Below are 11,141 nucleotides of genomic sequence, written 5' to 3' on the forward strand. Positions count from 1 at the left end.
GGACCCTAGTCTCTGAGTCAACTATTTCACTCTCCATCTTAATGAAGAATTCTATCATATTATGATCGCTCTGACCCAAGGGGCCTCGCACAACAAGATTGCTAATTAATCCTTTCTCATTACATAATACCCAGTCTAAGATGGCCTGATCTCTAGTTGGTTCCTCGACATATTGGTCCAGGAAACCATCCCGTATACACTCCAGGAATTCCTCCTCCACAGTATTGTTACTAATTTGGTTAGCCCAATCTATATGTAGATTAAAGTCACCCATGATAACTGCTGTGCCCTTATTGCATGTTGCTCTAATTTCCCGCTTAATGCCATCCCCGACCTCCGCATTACTCTTTGGAGGTCTATATACCACTCCCACTAACGTTTTCTGCCCCTTGGTATTTTTCAGTTCTACCCATACAGATTCCACATCATCAGAGCTAATATCCTTCCTTTCAATTGTGTTAATCCCCTCTTGATCCAGCAATGCTACCCCACCTCCTTTTCCTTTTTGCCTATCTTTCCTGAATATTGAATACCCCTGGATACTGAGTTCCCAGCCTTGGCCACCCTGGAGCCATGTTTCCGTAATCCCAATCATATCATATTCGTTTACCTCTATTTGCGCAGCTAATTCATCCACCTTATTACGAATGCTCCTTGCATTAAGACACAAAGCCTTCAGACTTGTTTTTTTAACGCTCTTAGATCTTTTAGAATTATTATTTACTGTGGCCATGTTTGATTTAAACCCTTGATTTCTCTGCCTGCCACTTTTGTTTTTCTCCTTCCTGTCTTTTGCTTTTATCCTTGTTTCCCTTTCCTCTGTCTCTCCGCTCAGGTTCCCAACCCCCCGCCATTTTAGTTTAAACCCTCTTCCAGAGCATTAGCAAACATTCCCCCTAGGACATCGGTCCCGGCCCTGCCCAGGTGCAAACCGTCCGTTTTATACTAGTCCCACCTCCCCCAGAACCGGCTCCAATGTCCCAGAAATTTGAATCCCTCCCCCTTGCACCATTCCTCTAGCCACGTATTCATCTGAAATATCTTTCTACTTCTACTCTGACTAGCACGTGGCACTGGTAGCAATCCTGAGATTACTACCTTTGAGGTCCTATTTTTTAATTTACCTCCTTAACTCCCTATATTCAGGTTTTAGGAGCTCATCCCGTTTTTTACCTATATAGTTGGTACCTATATGCACCACGATTAATATAAGAGAGCTCTTTGAAATATATACTAGCAAAAGGCAGGTAAAGCCACTCGCATCTTTGCTGCAGGGGGATGTTGTGGGTACAGGATATATGTACTGCAACCCAGAGTGTCGTACCTGCAGTATAACGAGACATGTGGCCTCCTATACTGCTGCTGTTTGCAGGAACTGCAGGCAAGAAGTGGAGCACACAGTCTGTGTGGCGAGGCAGGACATCTCTACAGGGCCTGCCCAACATGCAGCTTTTCTTGCATGCAGGCCACTAAACAGAAGCTGGTGCAGAAGGAAAGCATGGCAAACGAGCCCCCCAAAACCAAATGAGGTCTCCTCCTACAGCTGACATTCATAATAAGCCAACTAGGAGCAGCACCAGCACAGTTGCAAGCAGTTGACAAAGGGGAAGTGCTGGCCCCTGTGCAACGACCCATCCAACTCCAGTAATGTCACCAAGTCAGACCTTGTGAGAAACAAACAAGTGGGAACAAACAAATGGATTCTTGGAGACTAAGCATACCCTTTTAACACTGGTTGATGACACTTCTGTGGTTCCTCAGCAGCCCAGCCGAGGAGTGCTAAACCAAGGTACATGAAACCACTAGAGTCATACCATCGACATGCTGATGTCCTGCTTCAGATGCCTTAATAGGTCCAGCCAGGCTTTGCAATATACTTCTTCATTTGTCTCCTGAATTTTGGTGCGCTGCTGCATAATTTTGCTCTGATCTGAGAGTTGCAAGTACGGCACTTGGAGGAGCAACAATATGTGATGGGACAAGAACTTCCCCTGATCTACATCCAAGACCCCCTTAAACAATTAAAGATAGTACATAAGCCTTTCTACACAAGCTATCATTTAATCCTGCCTCCAGTGCCCCCTCTGAATAAAAATCTATCTGTTCCAATCAAAATCCACATACCACTGCAACCATTGGCAATACATGAAGCATGAACCAGAGTGGGGAATTCATCTCCACTGTATTAAACAAACATACATATTCCCATTGAAACATTTTTCAGGCAATATGCACCAAAATGGCAGACAGTATAGTGTGCGCTAAATTCCGGAGGCCATAGTGCTTCTCGGCCTTTTGGCTAAGATCATTTGTAATATCTGTTCATATCAGTTTTTGTTAGTCTCAATGCTGCCTTCGGTCTAATGTCCTTGTGATTTGCAATCTTCTCTGCGATTGGTGGATCCCAATGCTGGCTTTGACCTCAAACCAGTTGCAGAGGAAGAACCTAGAATCAAATGCATCACCATGGCGGGAAAAAACACCCAAGGAGCAGGCCAAGGGGTGCGGAACATCATCAGGGTAACAGTCAAGAGTGTGGAAGGTGTTATCGACCATCGGTCGCACCTTTGTTGTGAAGCACATTCTGATTGATTGATGTTGCTTCAAACTGGAGGAAATCTGCTTGCAGGATTTCCCCAGAAGCGGTTACTTTGACAGCACCTGCAAGAGCATGAAGTGGTGTGTAAAGTTTCTGGAGGTGTTTAAAGCAAAGAGGAGTGAGGCTCCATTACACATCTTGTCAGTGAAGCCGCTGTTCACTCTCTCAATGCAAAGGAACTGTGTACTCACTGTACACGTGTATAACCCGCAGGTTCCTGACGTTCCTTGCCAGATACGTCAAGGGAACTGGGGGAAGCCTTGACCTGAAAGACCTGTTCGGGATTGGACCAGCAAGAGGCAGATCAGGGTCACTCTGAATGCGGCTGCCATCTTCCACCCTACCCGCCTCCAGCTTTGCCATCGGGGGAAGTTCAGGATACATGACATACACGGGGTAATCCCAGTGTGTGTTGCACCTGCGGTAAAATGGGGCATGTGGCAGCCCCCTGCACTGCAATCATCTGCAGGAATTGCAAGCAGGAAGGCCACCGGGCAAAGGACTGCAAGAAATGTAAGTGCTACAACCTGCGATGAGGCGGGCCATCTTTACAGGGCTTGCCCAGAGCGCAGCTTTAGCTATGCACAGGCAGCAGGGAACAAGGTGGTGCAGGAGGAAGAAACAGCAAACGCGGCCGCCTCAGTACCGTGTGAAAACACAGTGAGACAGGAAGGCACAGAGAGAGAGAGAAAAGCAGTAGGAAATGGGTGTTGCAACAAGCTGTCAAACCCCGACACAGCCCTGAGCATCCCCTGCACCCCCAGCAGACAGTGTCAATGGAAAAGGAGCCAGCAGTGGGCGAACTGGGAGGCTGACGGATGGTGAAGATGAAAAATGGCAAGAGAAAGCCCTGGAAAAATGAAAGAGGTGCCACCAACACAGAGACCAGTGGCAAAAGGAAGCTAATGTTCCAGACAGGCAATCGCAGCTGCTCCTTGTCTGTCAGCGAAGAGCGAGAGAATAAAAGCCACTATCGTTAGCAAAAAAGCATCAAAAAGCCAAAGAAGATAGTGATGCAGAGAAAACCCCCCCCGCTCCGGAACAGCAGAAACAGCGATGTGCCCAGCGCACCCCAGCTCTGGAACACCGAGAGCAGTGAAGCGCCCAGCATGCCCCAGCTCTGGACCACCGGGAGCAGTAACACAGCAAGCGAACACCAGCTCCAGAAAGTCGGGAGCAGCACGATCGCGGAGTCAGAACACATTGGGAAGATAGAAAAGCGAGCACTGATCGGGGATCGCCCGTGTACTTCCCCCTTACTGGTCCAGCAAATTTGTGCTGCTCATGGGTTTGTCGACCTGTTGGTCCGATGCTGGCTTTAATTGTTCCTTGTCTTTGACGGACAAACTGATGTTTTCCTCTCAAGATCCCATTCACCTTTTGTAGGTGGGTAGCTCTCAACTCAGGGTAATGATCGTGGTTGACATATTTCTGTGCCCTAGGAAGAAAGGGGCAGGTCCTTGATTCTGTGGAGCCCGTTGAGATTGACAGCTCAGTGGACAGAGACGTCATCTCACAGACTCAAGGTGGTAATTCTGAGAAGCTTAGTGAAAAAGTAGACTGTATTTGTAACACGTAGTCAATAGCCATAATGTTGCTATGTACTCAGGATGAGAAAAGGCTATTGGGCTCACGTGCTCGCCCCACGTTAATGGGCTCACCTCCGCAGCCAATCCATGAAACATCTGTCAAAAATTCCTCTGACTGCTCAATGGAGGTCGGGCAAATGTCAGGAGGCCATAAGTGCATTGTTATTATGCAGAATCTTCCATTCCTTCAGACTTGATCTTACAGTTTTCCAAGATGCACCCATCGCCTTCTTGAAGGACTGCATGAAGTCAGTCCTCACAGCTGTTGTGTATGTACCTTTAAGGGAATAACTGGTCTTAGACTGCAGTACCGGCAGTGACCACCCCTGTATAAAAGGCCCTAGCAGGCTTCTGTAGTTTCAGTTTCAAGCTGCCTCTTGTTCAGTAAAGTACCTGTTAAACTGTTCTCCCGAAGTCCGTGTATTATTGAGGCGCGGACTTTACAGTGGCGATGAGTAAGTTCGAACTCACCTGCAGTGTGGCATCATCTCACGCGGATCTCGCCTGAAAGGAAGGTCCTGGAAGGTCGTAGTCTGAGCAATGGGCGTCGACCGAGGGCAACCGCCCAAAGAATCCATCGATGTTTGGAGAATTGCGGGAGAGACTGTGGTTCCAGCGAATCGTGCTGGTAGCAGGTAGCGCGCTGACCCTTCCGGATTGCGGCGGGCTCAAGCTCGATCGAGCGGCTCTACAAATGGCGTCGCCGGGAAAAGAAAACAAGAGAGAGAGGGTGGCGCGCCCAGGGCGCAGTCGGTGCTCGAGAACAGGACAGCGGAGAGAAACTAAACGGGGGGGAAGGAAAGCGAGACGCGCCGAAGCTGCGAGTCGCCGCCATTACCCCGTAGAACGCTAGGAGCAGCGTGGCAGTAAGGGGAAGAAGCAAAAGCGCGGGAGGCGCCATTTTATCCCGTTGGGGAAGAAGCAAAAGCGCGGGAGGCGCCATTTTATTCCATTGGGGAAGAAGCAAAAGCGCGGGAGGCGCCATTTTAAATCGCCCAAGATGCTGAAAAGTGGCAGTATCACTGCTTTCGACAACGAGGTAGAAGACTGGACCACGTATGTGGAAAGAATTGAAGTGTACTGCAAGGCAAATGAGGTGGCTGAAGGAAAGAGGGCGTCGGTATTATTAAATCTGATGGGTGCGAGTACGTACGGCCTATTGCGGAATTTAATTACCCCAGCTAAACCAATGGAGAAAAGTTTTGAGGAGATTGTTCATATCTTACAGGAACATCTAAGCCCTACACCACTGCTGATAGCAGAAAGATTCAAGTTCCATAAAAGAAACCAGCACAAAGATGAGAGCAATGCTGACTATCTTACGGAACTACGCAAGTTATCGAAGCACTGCCAGTTCGGAGCAGGACTGGCAGACACCTTACGGGATAAGTTTGTCTGCGGGCTCCAGAGTGAAGGAACCCAGAAACGACTACTTTCAAAAAAGGACCTGACGCTAGAACAGGCTTTCAGCGTGGCAGTATCCTACGAAGCAGCAGCACGGGGAGCTGTGGAAATACTACAGAAACCACAAGAATACAGCGCTAACGAAATGGCGTATGGAGCCGAAAAGTGCTATCGCTGCGGCAGAACAACCCATGAGCAGAAGGACTGCTGGTTTAAAGACAAAATATGCAGGCAATGCGGGAAAATGGGACATATAGCAAGAGTCTGCAGGTCGGGAAAGAAGACCAACACGACAAGAACTACTAAGGAACAGTACAGGAAAGTAAAGAAACTGACAGATAGTAGTTCAGAAGATCAGGAGAGTGATCAGGACTCCGGGAGCAGGTGACTAAGTTGTTTAAAGTTACACAACGTGATCGCAAAAGAAGATCACCGAACCATTTGGGTCACCGTCATGATAGCAGGGACCCAGTGAAGATGGAATTGGACACAGGATCAGCCCTAACTGTCATGAATCGACGAGACTATGAGCGGCTATTCTCACACATACCCTTAAAGGACACGTCCATTGTATTGAAGACATACACGGGGCAAAAGGTCTACCCCAGAGGAAAAATAAGGGTGCCAATTGAATATAACGGAAAGGAAACACAGAAACTATACATGTATATACTACGAGATGGAGGACCACCATTATTGGGACGTGAATGGATCCGAAGACTACAATTGGATTGGCATTCCATTCTGGCACTAACTGTGACTGACAAAAAAGATGATGACGTCGCACCTGGACGTCTGTCACAAATTCTATCTGACGCGGAAGAGGTGTTCCAACAAGGACTTGGGACTCTAAAAGGAGTAAAGGCAGCCATCAAGATTGAGGATAACGCAACCCCAAAATTTTTCAAGGCCAGACCGGTGCCATACGCGATACGCCCAGCTGTGGAAGCTGAACTGGAGAGTCTGGAGCGTTCGGGGGTGCTGTCTAAGGTGGACTGGAGTGAGTGGGCCACACCCATCATTCCTGTAATGAAGAAAGCATTGAGCAGCACGCCTGGGGAGCCAAGGAAGGTTCGCATCTGTGGGGACTTCAAGGTGACTGTGAACCCAGTCCTGCACACAGTACAGTATCCGCTTCCGCGGATAGAAAATATTTTTGCCTCACTATCTGGAGGGAAACGTTTTACAAAGATTGACCTGGCTCAAGCGTATCTACAAATGGAGGTGGAAGAAGCATCTAGGAAATACCTCACGATAAACACTCACAAAGGCCTTTACCAGTACAATCGACTGGTATTTGGGGTAGCATCGGCCCCAGCTATGTGGCAGAGGGCAATGGAACAATTCCTGCAAGTGATCCCAGGGACCCAGTGTTATTTGGACGACATCCTGGTTACGGGCGAAAATGACAATGAACACCTTGCCAACCTGGAACAGGTGCTCACGAGATTGCAGGAATATGGGCTACGAGCCAACCGTCCCAAATGCGAGTTCTTCAGGAGACAAATCTCGTATTGTGGCCACATGATTGATGAGGAAGGGTTGCATAAGTCGCCGGACAAGATTGAGGCTGTAGTCAAGGTGATGTGCCTCAATAAATCCGAGACTCGATGTTAGCGAAACAAAACAAGGCTTTTATTGACTTAGAAGGTAACACACAGAGGAGAATGTATCTTCCATCCAGAGGTCTGCCGTACTGGATGTGCTGCAGGCTGGGCCAGCTTACATAGGAGCCAGGTATGGGCGGAGCCCTACACACAGTACAATACAATGGAAATGAAACTGAAACCAACCACAGTCACAGGCAGAGAAATACTGATGAGTGATGAATGGAATATTTCATCACACAAGGCTCCAGCACCAGAAAATGTGTCGCAACTGAGGTCGTTCCTCGGGTTGGTGAACTACAACCATAAGTTCTTGCCGAATTTATCTACAATTCTGCACCCACTGAACACCATCCTTCAAACTGGTGTAACATGGAAATGGAGTGATGAGTGTAAGCGTGCCTTTCAGGAATGTAAATGCCAAATCACTTCAAAAGAAGTATTGGCCCACTACAACCCAACACTACCGATTCGGTTGGCATGTGATGCGTCACCTTACGGCATTGGAGCGGTGCTGTCACACAAATTCCGTGATGGTTCAGAGAGGCCAATAGCCTTTGCATCGCGCTCGCTAAACTCAGCCGAGCGTAACTACGCCCAGATTGACAGGGAGGCCCTCAGCCTGGTGTGGGGGGTGAAGAAGTTCAATCACTATCTGCACGGGCAGAAATTCACCCTACTGACTGATCATCAACCCCTGGTCTCAATTTTTAACCCAAAGAAGGGCGTTCCGGTGATGACGGCGCAACGGCTGCAAAGATGGTCACTTTTTCTAGGGGCACATCAGTATGACATAGAGTACAAAGGTACGAAACAACATGGAAACGCGGATGGGCTGTCGCGCCTACCATTGCCTATGGCGGAAGAAGCACCTGCAGTGGACCCGGTGGAGATATTCCATGCGACCATAGTCGAATGTTTGCCTGTTACAAACGCAAGTATTGAGAAGGAAACCCGAAATGACCCGACACTCTCTCAGGTCGATGATTTGACGGTGAAGGGATGGCCAGCATATGGCGACTCACTGTTGCCAGCATTCTCGCCAAGGAGGGAACAGCTGTCAGTGTGCCGGGGAACCTTGATGTGTGGATCCCGAGTGGTAATTCCACCCAAGTTGAGAGATAGAGTACTCAAAGAGCTTCACGAGGGTCATCTGGGAGGGGTAAAAATGAAGAGCCTAGCCAGGGCGTTTGTGTGGTGGCCGGGAATCGATAAAGAAATCGAGGATATGACCAAGAGATGCACAGGATGCCAGAAGGTCCAAAATGCTCCACCACAGGCCCCGCTACATCCATGGGAGTGGCCCTCATCTCCATGGCAACGGGTACACATTGATTTCGCTGGTCCATTTATGGACTCAATGTTTCTAATCGCTGTGGACGCCCATTCGAAATGGCCAGAGGTCATTAAAATGTCCTCCACCACCACGGAAAAAACTATTGCAGTCCTAAGGACCGTCTTCGCAAGGAATGGGTTGCCAGAACAGATCTGTTCCGACAATGGCCCACATTTTGTGTCTGAGGATTTCCGGAGGGTCCTGAAGAATAATGGGGTGAAACATTACACATCTGCCCCATATCATCCAGCCACAAATGGATTGGCTGAGAGGTTTGTTCAGACCTTTAAAAAGGCCATAAAGGCAATGTATAATGACGACATACCACTGCAACACAAGGTGGATAACTTCCTGTTTGCTTACCGGAATGTGACACATGCAGTAACCAACCAAACTCCAGCCGTACTGTTTTTCAACCGGAGACTAAGATATCGCTTGCATTTGCTCAAACCAAACATAAGACAAGATGTTGAGGATAAGCAGTTCCAGCACATAAATGAGAAGCCAACCAGGAGCTTCAAGATAGGGCAACCAGCCTTGGCCCGCGACTACCGAACAGAAAAATGGCAGCCAGGCACGATATGCACACAGCAGGGACCACTAATGTACACAGTGGGCGTTGGAGAGAGCATCGTGAGACGCCATGCTGACCAGATTCTAGAGTCACAGGAACAAGCCAAACCTGTACCACAAGCATGTGCACCTGGTAATGAGCCCGAAGTACAGATTGCGTCTACCTCAGAAGCAGGGGTATTGGAAGCTGACGAACCAACCAATGACAATGAGCCAGAATTGACTCCACCGCCAGAACAGGATACTCGAGAAAGGCGCTATCCAGTCCGGATCAGAAAGCCTCCTCAAAGACTGAACTTATAAATGACTATTTCAGTTGATGTATATTGTTGAGATACCGTGGCAAACGTGGGAGTCGAGACCAGAGTTGATGGAACACAACTGCTTTAATTTACATCATGGCAAAACAAGTGCTTAAAAAGCCCGCGCAACCACTTAAATACTCCCCAGACAGGAAGTGCTCCCGGCAGCCTGTCCCTGCGGGAAACAAGCTGCCGGAGGAAAGGGCCCACGGCTGGGGGCGGCTGCTGCCGGCAGTGCGCTTGCGTAAACTGTCCGTGCCGCCGTGAGCGGATTATGTCCAATGGTGGCATGTCACCACAGAGCTCCCCCCAGAATCCGCTTAGGAGGAGTGGACGAGTCGTGACGGTGGTCTAATGGTTCTGCCGAAGTGGCTCTGAGTGGCCGCCGGTCTAGTTGGTGGGGCCGGGCGGTTCGCCAACGGCTGTGCTAGCTTACTGGCGGGACGGCCTCTAGTTGGAGGTCGGGCCACGGGGACCTGTTCCCCTGGTTCTGTGTGTGCTGGTTTGAGTCGGTCGATGGAGACCGTTTCGACCCTGTCGCCGAGTCGCAGCTTGAAGACCTTGTCCCCGGTTTGTAGTACCTCGCATGGTCCGTCGTACGGGGGTCGCAGGGGTCCGCGGTGTGCGTCGTGTCGCACGAAGACGAAGCGTGCCTGCTGCAAGTTTGGCGGGACGTAAGGTGCGAGTTCGCCGTGTCGGTTGACCGGAAGTGGGGCGAACTGTTGAGCAGAAGAGAAAGAGTTGAGCCGCTGCTGTTCGGCCGACCAAGGCGTGGTAGCCTCCGGAAGGAATTCGCCTGGTACGCGCAGCGGTTGTCCGTAGACTAACTCCGCTGCTGAGGACTGGAGGTCTTCCTTGACTGCGGTGCGTAGGCCTAGTAGCACCCACGGTAGGCGGTCAGTCCAGGTACTGTCCTGCAGGCTGGCGCGGAGTGAGGCCTTGAGTGACCTGTGGAAGCGTTCACACAGCCCATTGGCCTGCAGGTGGTACGCCGTGGTTCGGTGGAGCGTCACCCCGAGGTTGCGTGCTGTAGCCGTCCAGAGTTCGGAGGTGAACTGGGCGCCTCTGTCGGAGGTTATGTCGGCCGGTACGCCGAACCTCGCGACCCAGGTGTTAACGAACGCCCTGGCGATGTCGGCTGTGGTGGTGGAAGTCAGCGGCACTGCCTCAGGCCAGCGTGTGTAGCGGTCAACCATCGTAAGAAGATAAGTTTGGCCTTGCGATGGCGACAGAGGACCGACGATGTCGACGTGTACGTGGTCGAAGCGGTGGCTGGGTACCTCGAAGTCTCCCAGGGGTGCTTTTGTGTGCAGCTGCACCGTAGCCCATTGGCAGGCGAGGCAGGAGTTGGCCCAAGTCCAAACACCTTTGCTGAGGCCGCGCCAGACGAAGCGCTGGGAGAGGAGTTTAACGGATGCGCGGGAACCCGGATGGGAGAGCCTGTGGAGCGCGTCGAAAATGCGGCGGCGCCAGGTTGCAGGGACGACCGGCCTGGGTTGGCCGAGTGAGACGTCGCAAGTGACTGCCGTGGCTTCGGGCCCGTGCACGACCTTGGCTAGGCGTAGCCCTGGCAGGCTGGTAGCTGCCGAGAGGAGGTCTGGGTCCGTGAGCTGGGCCGCTGCTAGTTGCGCGTAGTCGACCGCTAGGTGTTTCGCGCAGATGGCAGGACGGGAAAGGCAGTCGGCGACAACGTTGTCTCTACCGGAGACGTGCTGGATGTCCGTGGTAAAC

The 11,141-nt window shown here is 50.5% G+C and overlaps 1 pseudogene; it reads left to right on the forward strand.

Moving 5' to 3' along the window:
* The first annotated feature begins 2,279 nt into the window (after positions 1 to 2,279).
* Positions 2,280 to 2,408, forward strand: LOC147121283 (U2 spliceosomal RNA; annotated as a pseudogene).
* Positions 2,409 to 11,141: the final 8,733 nt, after the last annotated feature.

This window comes from Somniosus microcephalus, chromosome 3 (assembly GCF_052327205.1).
Source record: "Somniosus microcephalus isolate GS21.2 chromosome 3, FLI_Smic_1.0, whole genome shotgun sequence".
Taxonomy (NCBI): Eukaryota; Metazoa; Chordata; class Chondrichthyes; order Squaliformes; family Somniosidae; genus Somniosus; species Somniosus microcephalus.